The following is a 15,752-nucleotide window of genomic DNA, read 5'->3' on the forward strand; positions in this document are numbered from 1 at the left end:
AAACCAAGGTGGCCTACAGTTGGTCTCTGCACAGCAGTGTACTCCCCTGGAAGCTGATCCTATTCCCTGCTCTTCCATTCACTCACTGTGTGCCCTGGGGCATGTCACTTAATCTCCCTCAGTTACCTCATCCATAAAATGGAACTATTCACTGCCCACCTTTGGGTAGTGCTGTAAGATCTTTGGATGAAAGATGCTGTACAAAAGTGCTAAGCGATGTTATCATTCATGTGATATGCAGGGAGAGGGAGGAAATATATTCAATAACATCCCCATCTCTGTTTTAAAAGGACAAAACAGTTCCTGTGCTAATGCATTAATTATAAGATGCACCACAATTTGCTACCCCCCATCCTGTGTGATATTCCAGCATGCAGCTTGTTAATGCTGACAGTGTCCAATTCACCCGTGAACCCTGTTGTAGCTTGCAGCTGGTCTAGCAGAGTAAGAGACAATACTTTCCGTTCAAGAAGTAAAGGTTCTGATCCTCATTCAGCTGCTGTAAATCACTGTAGCTTCATTGAAGTCAATGCACATTATGCCCATTTATGCTAGCTGAGGCTCTAGCCCAACATACGGATTGATTTAAATATCCTGATTTACAATATGGGGATAAAAGAGGCACAAATAACTCCTATCACCACAATGTTTACTATTTATATATTTCTGAATTTTAGCAGGATTTTTCCAGCTTACAAACTAAGAAATGGTTTAAAGATCACTCTTAAAATGTAAAGTGAGACAGCTTAGGTACCTGAGCCTTTGCACTAAACTTACAGGGTTTGAGGGAAGAATGGATGTGTTTGAGGCTAACAAACAAGTTGGGGATCCAGATCACCACAATTCTGATCCAAGCTCTGCCACAGACCTGCTGAGTGACCTTGTGCAAGTTGGGGGTTCCACTTGGCGGCCCACAGAGTGGCTCCAGCCCTTCGGGATGATTTTGTCTGGCCCCCGAATGCATCTGGCCCCAGGGAATTTTGCTCTACAAAACGGCATCTTCCGTATGGCATGGCCTCACACACTCTGCACAAACTGGCATTTTAAAAGCAAAACGGTGTCCTTCACAAAGCGTGACTCTGCATGCATCGTAGGGGTGAGGTCAGGATGACATTTGGTTTCCGTATGTTGCTCCTTGGAGGTGCTGCACAACTACACATGGGGCCCACGTCACCAAAGAGACTGGATCACCCTGAATGGGATAATGCTACCGCTCTCTCTCACGAGGCTTCATTCATTATGATCTGCAAAGCACAGTGAGATCTTTAGAGATGAGGCTGTATAAGGGCAAGGTATTATTACAGATTTTTATTTTAGACAATGAATTGTGCAAGTTAGGGGCAGGTCCTCAGCTAGCGTAAATTGTCTCAGCTCCATTGAAATCAATGATCACTGAAGTCAATGGAGTTTGAGAATTCACAACAACTGAGGCAGCAGTTGGAGAATTGGTTAGATGACTCCCCATGGCTCAGCAAATTCTTTTTTATAGGCTGACATCTGCAACCCACTATCCTGGTGATGAGAATTTCAACTTTCTGCTTCCTTTGGGTGGGACTCTCTAGGTAGGAGAATAATGGCTATGCCCAAGAACCCTGGAAAAGTGCTTATTCTTGATAAAAGGGAGGCCCAAGGCAAAGCACAGAGCTTTAAACCATTAGAAATTGTCTCAAACCCTGCAGATATAGGGAGAGAAGACCGTACCAGTCCAGAAGTGCTGAAACAATTTGTATAGTGGGGGTGCTGAAAGCCATTAGACAAAACCAGGAACCCTGTAAATGATGGAAACCACTTCAAGCCAGGGGGTGCAGTTGCACCCCCAACACCCCTAGGTCCAGCACCTATGACCCAGAGTCTCAGATTAAAGTTTGTAGACTATGGCTGGGGTTTGCAGAGCTGTTGGATGCCTAACTCCTTTAGGCTGTTCAAAAATTCCAGCCACTATACACTTGTTTGTTGGTTTTAAAAGGGGGGGTGGGGGAAAGCCAGCAGTTGATTAGCTAAGATGTCAGTTCTCACTTCACTCCCTGTTATCATGAGTCATTTAACATAACACACGAACGCTGTAAAAAACACCTTTTAATTCTCTCTCAAGCACTTAGTGCCTCAATATTTTGCTATCCAATAGCCCATGCCCATGCCCTGCCCTTTTCCTCTGCCCCTTGTATCCCTACACCTCCCCCCCCCCCAACATCTTTCTCCTGCTCTCACTCTCTCTGGAAACTTTATATTCCTACAGGACCAGCTTGTGGCAACCCTCCCAGATACTCAAGTCAACTGTACATCTCAGGGAGCTACTTCACTGCTTGACAGCATCTGGGAACGTGAACTCTGCTCTAGAAATGGTTGAGTTCAACTTGCTTATAAAGATTCAGTTCATTATGACAAATGGTAACACTTGTCCTCTAAGCTACTCCTACAGCAGTAGCTATAATTCAGCTTCTGTTCATAAACTATCAGAGATATGTTGTCCTGTTTGTGTCGGCAGGGCTCGTTGATTGATATACAATGTTATATGTTTTTATGTCTTCCGTATAAAATATTAAGTATTTAAAACAGTTCTCTATTTATAAAAGTTAATTAGTTTAGAACAGCATGCCAGAGCCTCTGCTTATAAAAGTTTTAAAGTAAACTAAGGAGGATACAAATTTGATGTGCACTATTGTAACCCAATAATGAGAGATTTGTTAAAGAGCTGTTATGTTTGGTTTTTAAAGCCCATCATTAGTATTGTAAAACGCAGTTATGCCTCTTTGGTTGGCTGACGCAAAAACAACCAGAATCGGAAAGAAATCAAGGATTTAAGGGATTGTAAAAAATAATAATCTTCTTAAATTGACCCATTCCAGAAAATGACCCACCCCAGAAACTATTTTCTTAAAGCCTATAAAATATTCCTGCAGCCTGCAGTACTGGCTGTAAATAGGTTAGTAGGCAGTTGAGACCTCAAAAATGTAATGCACTCTGTCTCAGTTGGATGTATGGTTTCCACTATTAAAAAGGAAAATAATACCTGCCCTCAAGAACAAAATACTGCTCATTTGTTTATTTGTTGTATTAAATCTAGAACAGCACTGTGAGGTTGGAGGTGAATCATATCCTCAGGGTGGGGAAGTTTTTGCTCTGTGGGGTAGTTTCTGTAACAGCTTTACAAGAGCTGTATATGTCAGCAAAATATTAACCAAACAGCATTGGAAAAATTAACTGGATAATCTGGTGATCTATTTGACAGCCATTTTTCCTTTATTTCATTTTGTAAATCTCTGTTTTTTCAGAGATGACTTACGTTTGGAAATGAATAACAGCAGCCCCATAAGAACCACGCATTCCCTAGCCTAGTTCACAGGGGATTGTAGAACTCAAATAAATACATTTTTAATGGAGCGAGAGCCCACCGGAGAACTGTAACCAGAATTGCTTACTGAACTATCGGGATGGGTCACAGAATACTGTTTGCATAGGAAACTCACTAAAGGCGATTGGACAATGGCCCATGCATGTTAACGATAGCTTATTTGCAGCATTGTTATGGAGGAAGGCTGGGGAAAGGGAAGATGTATCAAGATTCTGTATCTTAGTTTCTGAAAAGTCTCTGTATTAAGCAGAGATTGGAACACAGTATTTTGGTGTCAAACCTTGGGGCAGCCTCAAGAAATGGTTGGATTTACAGAGAGAAAATCTCTTCAGTCTCTTAAGTCAGAAAATCCACTGTTCTGTGTTATCCCCTGACTTCGAGCATGTTCCAAGTTTCAGTTGGAGTTGGCGATAGGGAATGGATTAAGTACAGCTTGGCTTTAATACTTAAACCTTGGGCATTAATTGCTCAGCATACCAAGATTTTCCTGTTAGAACTACTTGCTATTCAAACTGCTGATAATCTACAAGTTTAAGCTGTTGATAACAAGTAAGCGTTCACATTAAAAAAGGGGTGGGGTGGGGGTTGGTCTTGAAGGGGAGTGAGGAATCCAGCAAAAGGGCCAGAATCAGATGGGTCAAATAGACTGGGAAATAATCTGCCACCTGGCAAGAAGAAAATGGTATTTCTGCATTACCATTTTAAGAGCATTGTATCAGAAGGTCTATTTGTGAACTGCCACAGAAAAGGCATATGCTGAGCATCAGTACCTGCACATACTTCCCTCAGATCCATACTGCCTACAATGGGAACCCTCGAACATTCCATTGAAGGTACATCACAGGAAATACCCTTCATGCCATCATCGCTTTTTACAGGGGAAGCCGGAGGATTGCATATTTAGTATCAATTCCTGAGAGCTGACAAGCTCCTGCAGCTCCAGCTGACGTCAACATCTCTCTGGATTTGATTCACGGGGTAAAAAACTAAATTAAGACCCATCAATGCAAAGTCTAAGGGTAGTTGTGTGCGTACTCCCCACAGATTGGCCCTGCCACCATTCATAGATTGCAGCAGCACTGATTCTTATGTCTTTTGCTTGCAGGTTGTGGGTGGGTGACATGACCTGCTGCTAAACTAAATAATTCCAATGCAGCAAGGTGAAACTGATTCTCTGTAAGAGAAAGAGCATGGTCTGGTGGATAGGGGGCTAGACTGAAACTCAGGAAGCCTCAATTCTATTCCTGGCTCTGCCAATGACTTTCTGTGTGACCTCAGGCACATCACTTTGCTTCTTTGCGACTCTGTTTCCCCGTTGCCTGTCTCCTCTGTTTGGACTGCAAGCTCTCTGGGGCAGTGTCTCTTGCCAAGTGCCTATACTGCACCTAGCACAGATTTCAGACGGGGATTCTAGGAATTACCGTAATCAATAATAATGACAACGGAAACAGTGGCAGGCATGAATCACTGAAGAAAGCAGCATGAGAATCAAACTCAGCTTCAGCAACCATACAGCCAAACACCAAGGAGAACGCTGATAGAGATGAGTTTGCGCATATACGTACACAAAACCTATTACAACTGAATAATTATGCCCCAAACTAAATTAATCTTTACCTTGAACTCATTCCCTACATTCACAGCCTTCAATATATTTGGATGATTCCTATTTCTCAAAATCACTGAAGATGTAAATACACCCTAAAACAGGTATGATAAAAGAACATACGATATTTAACCATAAACGATTACATTGCACTCTGCACAGTACATCCTAAATGGATTAGGATCATTTAGCCTCTTTTCTTCAATAGACATTGATGCCCTTAATGTTTACATCAGTGCTCAGTGTGTACCCTACTTGAGACTGAGGACGTATCATAGAATAACATGGCAGAACTGCATAAAAACCTCACACATTGTGTTTTAGAGCATCAAGCTTCTGCCTGTCAAGACATTAGTTGAAGTAGCTGACACTGCCAATACCAGTTCTCACAGCTTTGTCTTTAACTTGTGTTTTTCTTGGGGTTAGTGCTAGATGCCAGTCCTGTTGGTTTGAATTACTTGTATTTACAATATATGTACACAGTATATACAACATAAATGCAATCAGCAACCTAGAGACATCAAGGTTTTCCAAATTTTCAAAAGCACCTAAGTCCCATTTTCAAAAGTGATAGGCACTTAAGACTATTGAGTCTCATTGTAAGTCAACATGTAACGGGGTGGGAATCACCACCTAGGCGCTTCCTGCTGGCCATACTGGGAATTAGCTCTTGGTTGCCACTGTAGCTTCCTCTAGTGTTGTCTCACCACCATCACTTCTGCTCCACCTCTAAGACCCGCATCGCTCCCCGGACCATGGCATCCTCTTCTGGCCACAGCCCTCCGGCTGTGCCCCATGCACTTTCTCCCCCATTCCAGGGGAACCATCTGTCTCTAGTCCATCCACTTGCCACTGTGGCCTACTGCAGCCTTCGGTCTAGCCCCTCACTTCAAGGGGCAAACTGCAGTCCGAATACTAGCCACCCCCCTCTGTGGCAAGTGGGGGAAAAAGAGGGTACCCCATAGCCAGCAGTCACATGCTGCCGCTCCTCCAGCTCCTGCTGCCTATTTTCCTGGGCCACTTCCCCATAGCCCTAGCACCTTCCCGGCCCTTTGTATCAGGGGGCCTCAGTCTGGCAGTCCCCAGGCTAGAGCTCCCTATTGCTCCCCTGACCCTGCTGAGCACTGAGGTACTCCTCTAAGGCAGCCAGTCCTTCTCCCTTGCACTCCAAGGTCAGACTGCCCCTGCTCTGTTGAGCAGCCCTTCTTATATGGCCCTCCCTGGCCCTGATTGGTTGCTCCAACAAGCCCGCTCCCGATTAGCTCTCTACAAGCCATCCTCCCATTGGTTGGGTTTTGCACAGCCGCCCTGAGGGCTGCTTTAACCCTCCATCCACCTGTGTGGGGCAGCTGCCCCACCACACAACCGAACCTGGGAGTTGAGCTCAGCCCACCGCCTAACCACAGACCAAACTGCCTAACCCAAATGACAAGTGTGGCAAAATGAATGCGGTGCAGAACACATCCTACTTCTTGGTTCCTCAGTCTGAGATGATCTGTTTCTCCCTCCAGTTCTACTTGCGTAGCCATGCCCCTCACATCAAATCCCATGGGAGACGTATAGATAAATCCTACCTTTCTAAAAGTACAGCAGGCTCAGCCAATGTTATGTGTTGACCTCTGCACCTTGGAATTTGACACTTTTGCAGCAGGCAGTTCCCCTTTTTCATATTGGGCTTCTTTTATGCTAAATTGTTTTTCTGAAGAGGAAAGTCTCTCCCCATTCACATCCCCCCACTTTTTTTAAATTTAATTTTCCAGTACACCAGTCTTCCCTTCCCTTGGACTTTTATAAAGCACAAAATCATCTGCATGAAAGTACTTTTGGCATTTAGCTGGAAAATTATTTACCATTGTGCCTGAGAGTGAAAGTGGTTTCTTAGTCTCAAAATGCAGGCATATAGTACCGCTGAGTTTCTCTTCGTCACAGCAGAACACAAGCCATTTTTAATCAAACTGCTTCCCCATTTATTAATCTAAACTGCCAAACCAATTTAAGGACTGAGGGGGCGGCAGGGAAACCCAAACAACAAGTTTACCGACTTGTCTAATAAAATTTCAAGAGACACTTAATCAAAGGTCTCTGGGAAATCAATCAGGCCCCCGCAGGGAAGCTGACCTTTACCCATTGCCTCCAAAATATTATTGGTAATGGTTTTTAATAGTGGAGATTTCTGCTGACTGGTTAGGCTGGAACCTTGATCAACAAGGGGTCATACATTGTATTTGTACATTGGTAGAACAGCTGTGTGAGCACAAACAGCAGCTCTTTAAAGATGAAGGTTGTTCCTCTGAGACCTCATACCAGAGTATTATTTCTTATTGTGTGTCTCACCAGTCCCTTTTAAGCAGCACTGCTGTTTCATCACCCTCCTGCATCATCCCAAGCTTGTGCAATTGTACTTGCAGTGGAAGGTATACCTGGGGGTTGATTTGCAGAGGTACTGAGCATCAATAATTGCAGGAGACACTACTGGGACCTGCAGGTGCCCAGCATTTGTTATAAATCAGATGTATAATGGGCCAGATTCTTCTCTCAGATACTGATGTGCAGCTCCTGCTGGCTTCAGTGACAATTGTGTAGTTGTATCTAAGAGCAGGGACATGAGCTTACAGACTAACCAAGAGATATTTGGTTGAAACAGATATCGTTGTGTTCCTTTCTAAAGCTTCAGGTGGGGCCACAGTCCCCAGAGCCGGAGGGAAAGAGGGATGGGAAAAGGGAGTTTTTACAGCCCTAAAGTTCTGGTCGAGCTCCATTCTCAATGTCCACCGGGTTCCTGGGATGATCTGGGACATTATCAACAGTGGCAAGGTGCTCATTAAAAGCACCAGGCCCCATGCTGGAATCCATAGAAGAGAACAGTGCGGGGCACCACATCGGCATGTATTTAGTTTTACAGCAATATCAAACCAAGATCTGTGCAATGGTGTTTTTCAGCAGAATGAACTGAAATATTTAATTACCTTAGTGCCTATATCTGAGTTCATCGTCTCTGAAGCAGCATGCAGTCACCTGATCTCGACTGTTTTGCACTCTGTTAATCAATATGTCACATACATACATACATACAACGAGGGTGACCAGATGTCCCGATTTTATAGGGACAGTCCTGATTTTGGGGTCTTTTTTTTTAATATAGGCTCCTATTGACCCCCACCTCCTGTCCCGATTTTTCACATTTGCTGTCTGGTCACCCTACATACAACAGAGAGAGAGAGAGCGCGCACAAGAGAGAGAAAGAAGAACAGGCTGCAGGGAAGCAGCCAGGGAAACTGATTCGCTACCTGTGTTGCTGAGGGAAATGATTTTCAGGGACACAGAATGGAAGATCATGGCGCTCCTGGGCATTCCGTGCTGTGATGTGTGGGGAGCTATTCCAGCCCTGAATCCCCAGAGAATGAGGCATTAGCATGATCAACACAGGCCTGATTGTGTTTCACTGTTCATGGGCAGTAAGAGGTTACAATGATTAACAAGGACACCGGAGCTGTTCAGAGGGCGAATTTACAGCCTTGGACAGTGAGAAATTATTGTGATTAGCTATTCAGAGTGATTAAAAGTTCACATGGTAAATTGAGACCCATGGACAGAGAGAAACAATGATTAAGTGGGCTATATCCAGAGCTTCTGCAGGGGGGAGAACGCTTCATGAGCAATGAAATGGTTATTAACATGGCTACATCAATAGTTATTAACCTGGTTGCATCAACATTGTTCACAGCATGAACTTAGCTTCACAGGGAGAGAGAGGAAATGATTAACAAAGGATCTTAGCACTCCTTGCAGGATGAATTCAGATCCATGGGTTGAGCCAAGGATTAATGCAGACACATCAACACTGACCACAGTGTGACCAGACTCACAGGCAGAAGACTCAGGTTAACATGGCCTTGTCAAATCAACATGCCAAAACGCTCCTCTTTTCTGAGGTTTGGGAGATGGTTATAACTCCCAGAATTCAAGGTTAATTTAAACCCACTCACAGCTGGATATTTTAAAAGATTGGACAGAAATACTGTTCAGCTCTGCTGCCAGTGGGAAAGTTTCCCAGTTACAGTAATTAAGGATTCTGAGAGGGCAGAAAATGATACACCGAGCCGAACCTGACCCGCAAAACCTAGCTCTGAATTCTTTCAAAGGCGAGGCATATTCAGGTACAGCTCTCGTTGTACAAAATGCACACTCAAAAGGAAATGCAGGGCAGACACATTTGCTGCATTATTGATTTGTTGCAAATAATTCATCCAACAAATTTGCCCTTTTCTCTGTGTATGTCTTGTAGCAGTTCTTCCCCTGTCAGGTTTGGAGGGTGGCCACTTTGGGTCACTGTGGCAGACCGCCATAGCAGTCAATCACCAGTCTCTCACTCTGGCCCTCTAGGTGGGCAGAATAACACACGCCTAGCGCCATGGCTTCTTGGCCAGGCAGACGACAATTAACAGTCTCCAGGTGTTGGCCCTCTGGGCGGGGCAGCTCAGCAAGCAGTCTTTAGCTTCCGCAGAGGCTGGAGCAAACAGCAATTACAGGCTAGGGCTCTGGTCCTCTGGGCAGGGCAGAGCAGGGACAAGTCTTTAGGCCAAGCCTTCAGGCTGGAGCGAATAGCACAGCACCATGGTCAGGGCCCACAGCCTCCAGGCTGGCGGCAAGCCACAAACAAGGCACTGGCCTTCTGGCCTTGGGGTGAGTAGCTTCTTACCCTACGGGTGGGATTGATGGCAGGTGGTAGGAGGACCCAGGCCCACCTTATTCTAATGGGTCCCAGCCCAGGGTCCTTCCAGTGGTGGAACCATCTGCCACTGTGTCAGTGGTGATCCCACTGAAATACGCTGACTTCCTTTCCAGCAGAAAAACTAGACTAACGTCTGGTTTCTTTGGGCTACTTTCTACCACAGTCTGGGAGTAGGGCTCCATAGTCCAAGGGTCCTCCGTCTCCTCAGGGTACATGGCTGACGGCAGTCCTGGTAACTCCTCTCCCCATGGGTCTTCTTGGGGGGGCAGGGTGCTGCACAGTGCAGTTTTAGCTCAGAGTTCTGCAGCAGGCTGGAGATAACGGCCTCCTTCCCTGGCTCCCATCTACCTGGGCTAAAGGCCCCACCTTTTCTGCTTCTGGTCCTGCTCCCGTGCTTCCAGTGCGGGGGATGGGGTTGGTTTAGGCTCCGCCCACCCAGGGGTGTAGTGGCTCCTCCCCGTCAGGTTTGGAGGGAGCCCACTCTGCCTCACTACAGTCTAGATTACAGGTTTTGCTCATTTTAACTCACTAGCTGATTGCCACTTAACTTCAGTAAGCCAACAGACTTGTAGAGGCTGGCCTGGACACTCTACCAATACGCGTTCTACAACACAAGCCACTTCCGCTTTATTGTAGGCCGAGCATGGAGTTTCTAAACTAGCATTTAAAAATGTGTTAGTTGGCTTGAGTGAACTGGCGTCGAATCAAGTTAAAACAGGAGGGGAATCTCTAGTTTAGACACACCCATGACAATGTATCCACAATGGGCTGTGATTTCTCACACAGTGATGTTCCGGGGTCATGTCAACCGTCTAATTGTCCTGTGGCAAATACATCAATTGCTTACAGAGAAAAACAACATTAGAAAAGTATTTGATTTTTGTCTGTCTCTACTGCAAGCAACACCTTATCCTTTTTGAAAAATGTTAATCACGTTGGGTGAGCTTTTCAACCACTCAAAGGATAGTTAGGTGTCCACCTCCTATTGTAAATCAAGGCTTTATATGTTAAAGAAGGTGACAAGCCATGGGTAAGAGTAGTAACCTATATGCATCAGAATAACTAGGCCTATGAAAGACCAATGTGAATCAATGCACACCTCAGAAAGGTGGGCATTGGGAGCAATATAAAGACAAGACAAATGAAGGACTGGACTGATGATCTTGCAAGATAGAAGAAATCCTCTTTCCACAGGAGCTTTCCTTTACGTGACCTAACCCTGATCTGTGCAACAGACATACTGGCACATGGTCTGCATGTTGTTCACACACGTAATGGGGATAGCATGGAAAAGGTCTGTTTTTCTCACTGTGATTGCAGTACATTTCTCTTAAAGAGGAGCCCCAAATCCATACCTTTGAACTTCACAGAAGTTTGGACCCACATTCAAACTGATTGACTAAAGATCGTCACTAGTGTTCTGACTACACCAGACTAGTTTGGGCATACGTGGTTGTGTGCTCATGCCAGGGGGATGCACTCTGAGTGAACTGGAATGGTCTGAAACATGAAGTTAAAACTAATCCTCATTAGCAAGAGATCTGTTCCAGCCATGTTGTTACTTAACCTGAGTCTTCTGGAGAATGACCTTTGACCCACTATTACTTCTTGTAAATCTGCCATTCCAATATTTTAGCTAATTGTGTACTACGCTCTTCCCTTAACTCTAGGAGCACAGCAGTGAGGAAGATTCTTAGGAGAGCTAGTTAGGAATGTATGGCACTGCTCTCTGAAGTGGCAAACAAATGCATGGTTCTGTCCTGAGACCAGGAGGAGGCTAGGAAAGTAAAGTCAGCAGGAGAATTGACGTGCTGGGAAAACCAGAGTCTCCGCTGGACTGGTTACACTGCAATTCTGTGCACAAACAGCTCGCTAATGATTTCTCACTGCAGATCCGCAAAGGCTGAGCGGATTAAAATGATCCATCAGGCAGCACCTCAATTTTCATGCTGCAAGAGTCCAGGCCTCTGTTTACATGTTAAAAGAGGTGCTAGGGAATCAAAAATATTTGCTAGAAAAGAAAATCAATCGTAACCTGACAGACGCAAACACAGGACCATTGCACTCCAACTGGTTTTTAAATCTTTTCTATTTACATTTGCCATCAGAAACTGGGAGCACATTCCAAGCCATCTGTGATTTCCGTCTTTACTATTTAAAGAGAAAATTACTGTGTCATCCCATACCCAAGCCCTTGCTTTCACTTGGTGGGGGAAGCATGAAAAGTGCTGTCTGGATGTAAAACTACGTAACTTCTCCTGGTTCCAGCACATATTTTTTGGCTTTGCTTCCCTTACACTATGCAATATCTGATTAATGTCACTGGGCAGCACTGCTTAGAGTATTGATGTTGAAACATTAAAGATATTTCATCAATACCAGGGTTGGAGGGAGGTCACTTCTGGTCATTAGAATATAAGAGCATTTATCTTGGCCATCATAAAAATCTCCAAGGGTCCTAGTATTGATGCAGCAATTCCCATAATGTCATTAAAAGAATGATCCCTTTCTTCCCTATTAGAATGATACACGATCAAGTCAGTGGATTCCAGCACCCGACAAGCACTCTTGTCCTGGAGTCCATATGCTGCTCTCTGTCAGTTTTCCTACATGAGGAAAAACATTTGTTAACCAAGCCAGTCAAGTCTTTCCCCCTTAATAGCAACAGGACTCTACACAGACATTTCTAACAGCAACATGTTAAAATGCCCTGGCCGAGTTAGAAGGAACCTGCAAACGTCTTGCTTTTTCTTGTCCTCACGTTATGCTAATTCGACGAGGGACACAAGGGTTTGGGTTTTCTTTTCTCTTTTTTTTTCCCCCTCTTCATTTTGCTCTTAAGCTCCAACTGTCAAAGTTTAGCCTTCTGGGAAAGGGCCAGACCCAGAGTTTATGTCGCCATCTGAGCAGCAGCCTGCAGACCCTGTGGCAAAACATGAAAACATCTCTCATGGGGAAGTAACGCGATTGCCTTTAACTGCAGTGGTGCACCACACAAAGGAGCCGTTACCTGTCACCTCCAGATGCCAGCTGCTGGCTGACCACATATCGAGCACGAGTATTTCAACACTGCTTCGACAGCCCCTCGCCCCGGACAGTTAGTTGTGGGAAGGACACTGCAACAGCTCATGAAATGCTGTTTGCTAGAGCTGTGACCTCCCAGCCCCATCTCCTTTCCTCTCATATAACCGCACCGGTGAAATCCTGGCTCCATTGAAGTAAAAAACCCAAAACACATTGACTTTAATGGGCCAGGATTTCACCTACTATGTGGGAGTAGGTGAAACTCTGAGCCAGGGTACATGGGCCTGCCCACACGGGAGGTTGTAGCAAATTGGCAGTTCTCTACATGTATCCCACTGGCCCAGTTTGCAATTATACACCAAAATAGATGCATGCAAAGCACTCCAATAATTAAGGCAGTAGGTACACACGCCGCATCTGTCTGGCCACAAGCGAACAAGAGGTGCTTCTGTATTTGGTTGATGCGACAAGTAAGAGTAACAAAGACAGATGAATTGAGCCAGTAGCACATACCTAATCCCAAAAAGGGTATTTGCTTTTTAAACTTAGCTGTGTTAACCCTATTAAAAAGCGACAATGCTCTCCCTGTAATGAAACGCACCACTTAGTGCATCGGCAGAACACTGGCCAGCTGTCCCCTCTGCGCACTATCTCTAAGATAACACTGTTCCACGTGGGGAATTTTGAACTGAGTAATAAAATCCCCTCAAAATGGAGGGGTGAAGGGGTGGGAGGTGGTGGGGTAATTGGGCCTACAAATCTATCCTAACTGTGGGCTCAACTGTGAAAAGTGAGGGAAAGTTCAAAAGGTATCACAATAACCTGTGACGATAAATGTTGACGGAAAAAGGTGCAAAAGCAAGACAAAGACAAAGACTGAATTCGTCCAAATAAAAAGGCCTCCTGATATAACTCGAGGACTGTGTTAAGATCACCTTGAGTAAACAAGAAAAGAGTGGAACTGGAAATCAATGAACCAAAATTGGTGTGCGGGAAACTAGGCCTAACAGGTAGACAAAATAATGAGAGGATGGGCTGTTCTGTCCCATACTTCCTCCCCGGGGTCCTCAAAAAGAGACTTTTTGGGGAAAACTAATGGACTGTGATGCTGGCTGGCTGAAAGACAAAAGAAGAAAAGGAGTGAGCTTCACCATCATCGCTGCCCACCATCTCCTGGGCCCACGGTCCTTCTTTGTCCTGATCCTGAGAGATGTCCTGACCAGATCGGACCAGAGAAAGGGAGCCAGATGACACTGGGATTCAGCTAGAGCTGCTGTCAAACACCAGCTGGATTGTGAGGTTTCATCTCCCCCATGTGTTCTTTTCCTTCCTTACCTTATTTCTTCTCTTTCCTATCCCTCTCCTTTTTCCTTCTGTCTTAGAAGAATCTGGCATAGCTGGCCAAGGCTGCATATTTTGAAACACTGCTGTGAGCCTGTGACCAGAGAGGGCAACTAAATGCCATGCCTTAGACCTCCCACTGCTGGTACAAGTTTGCCAGGTCTTGAAGTGACCGATAAGGCCGTGTGCTGGGTCTGTGTTTTTTCCAGCCATGAGGTTGCAAGTAAAAGCTAACGCCAGAGACTGAAGCTGCATTCTCTCTTGGCTGGTCGTTTCTCTCCCCCTTCTGGGTGTGTTTGTCTTGTTTTGTTTTCTAGGAAACGGGATCGGACTTTAACAGCAACGGCAACAACCCAATTAACTTTTCTTTTCCCGAGAAAGGACAGTTATTACCATCTTTAATACCACCTAAAACACTGTCAAATAGGGTGTTTTTTCCTTCTAAAACGTCTCCAGCTAAAGGGCAAGGGAACGAGGGATGTTGTTAAAATGAAAGCCTTATTTAAAGCATTTGAAATGTAGAGTATTAACTTTTGCATATCTTTAATAGAACATTGAAAAGATTTTTAATAGTGTGTTTGCTATGGTACTAAGCAGGCTGAGGTCTCTGTATACCAAACCTCGTTTAACAGTATTTAATGTTGGACAGTGACAGAGTATTGTTAACACCTTTGACTCTTTGGGCCCATATATTCCACCAAAACTAATATAACAGAGGGCAGGATCTACTTATTTTAGCCACAGGCTTGGCATCACCACTAGATTTAGGATAGAAAGGGACCTGCCAGGATCTAGATGAAGAAATTCCAATTGAGGACTGCAGCTATTGAAGTGTAAAATACATGCATTGCCATGGGTGCAAATGCAAATGCTAACACAGCAACTAATATTTTAAACCAAAGATTAAATTCAAACAAAAGTTTTCACCAATACAATTATTCACTGATGTTGTCAAAACAAACACAATCACTGCGCAATCTTAATGTAGTCTGTGGCCCCAGAAAGTAAATTCGCTAAACCTTCTTATTGGCCACAGCTCCTTAAACTGCCCCTCTTTGAGGGATCCAAACTTTAGCTGCTCCCATTCTTCTGATCATGTTACATACAATCAGGGAAGAGATCAATTGCAACTAACCAACATAGTTTGAATTTTGAGTATCCAGCATCGATTACTCACATATTCTTTGCAGTCAACCCATAAAACCAAGCCAAAACATTGAATCTAGTACATTCTAGTAACAACATAAGTTTAAACAACTCTAATCAGTTCAGGGACATTTTGTGAGCATAAAAAAAAAAGACTAAATTTTCTCAGTTATTCACTGTGAATTATTCGCTCGGTATTGGTTAATTAAAAAACACTTTTTAAACATTAAGCATTATTCTGTTTTTTATCCCCTAACATTGAGCTAAATTTGTAACCAGACAGTAAGTTTTCTGGGGCAGGTGTTCCCCTTTGTCATTTGGGCTCTACTCCTTGTTTGGGATCTGTGGGCACTACGATAATATAAATAAGCAACACCAATAACTTTTGTAGCTAAATGTAGCTGAACCAAACTTCTGGCTGTTATAATGAAAATGGCTGCTGGAGTATAAAGCATCTAATGAGTCAAACCCCATTGATTATATCCCTTTCCTAAATCTATTCCACAGTAGCCTCTGAAACGGCTGCTCATTACTTTCAAGAATCAGAATTA

The sequence above is a fragment of the Chelonia mydas genome, chromosome 8, assembly GCF_015237465.2.
Source record: "Chelonia mydas isolate rCheMyd1 chromosome 8, rCheMyd1.pri.v2, whole genome shotgun sequence".
NCBI lineage: Eukaryota > Metazoa > Chordata > Testudines > Cheloniidae > Chelonia > Chelonia mydas.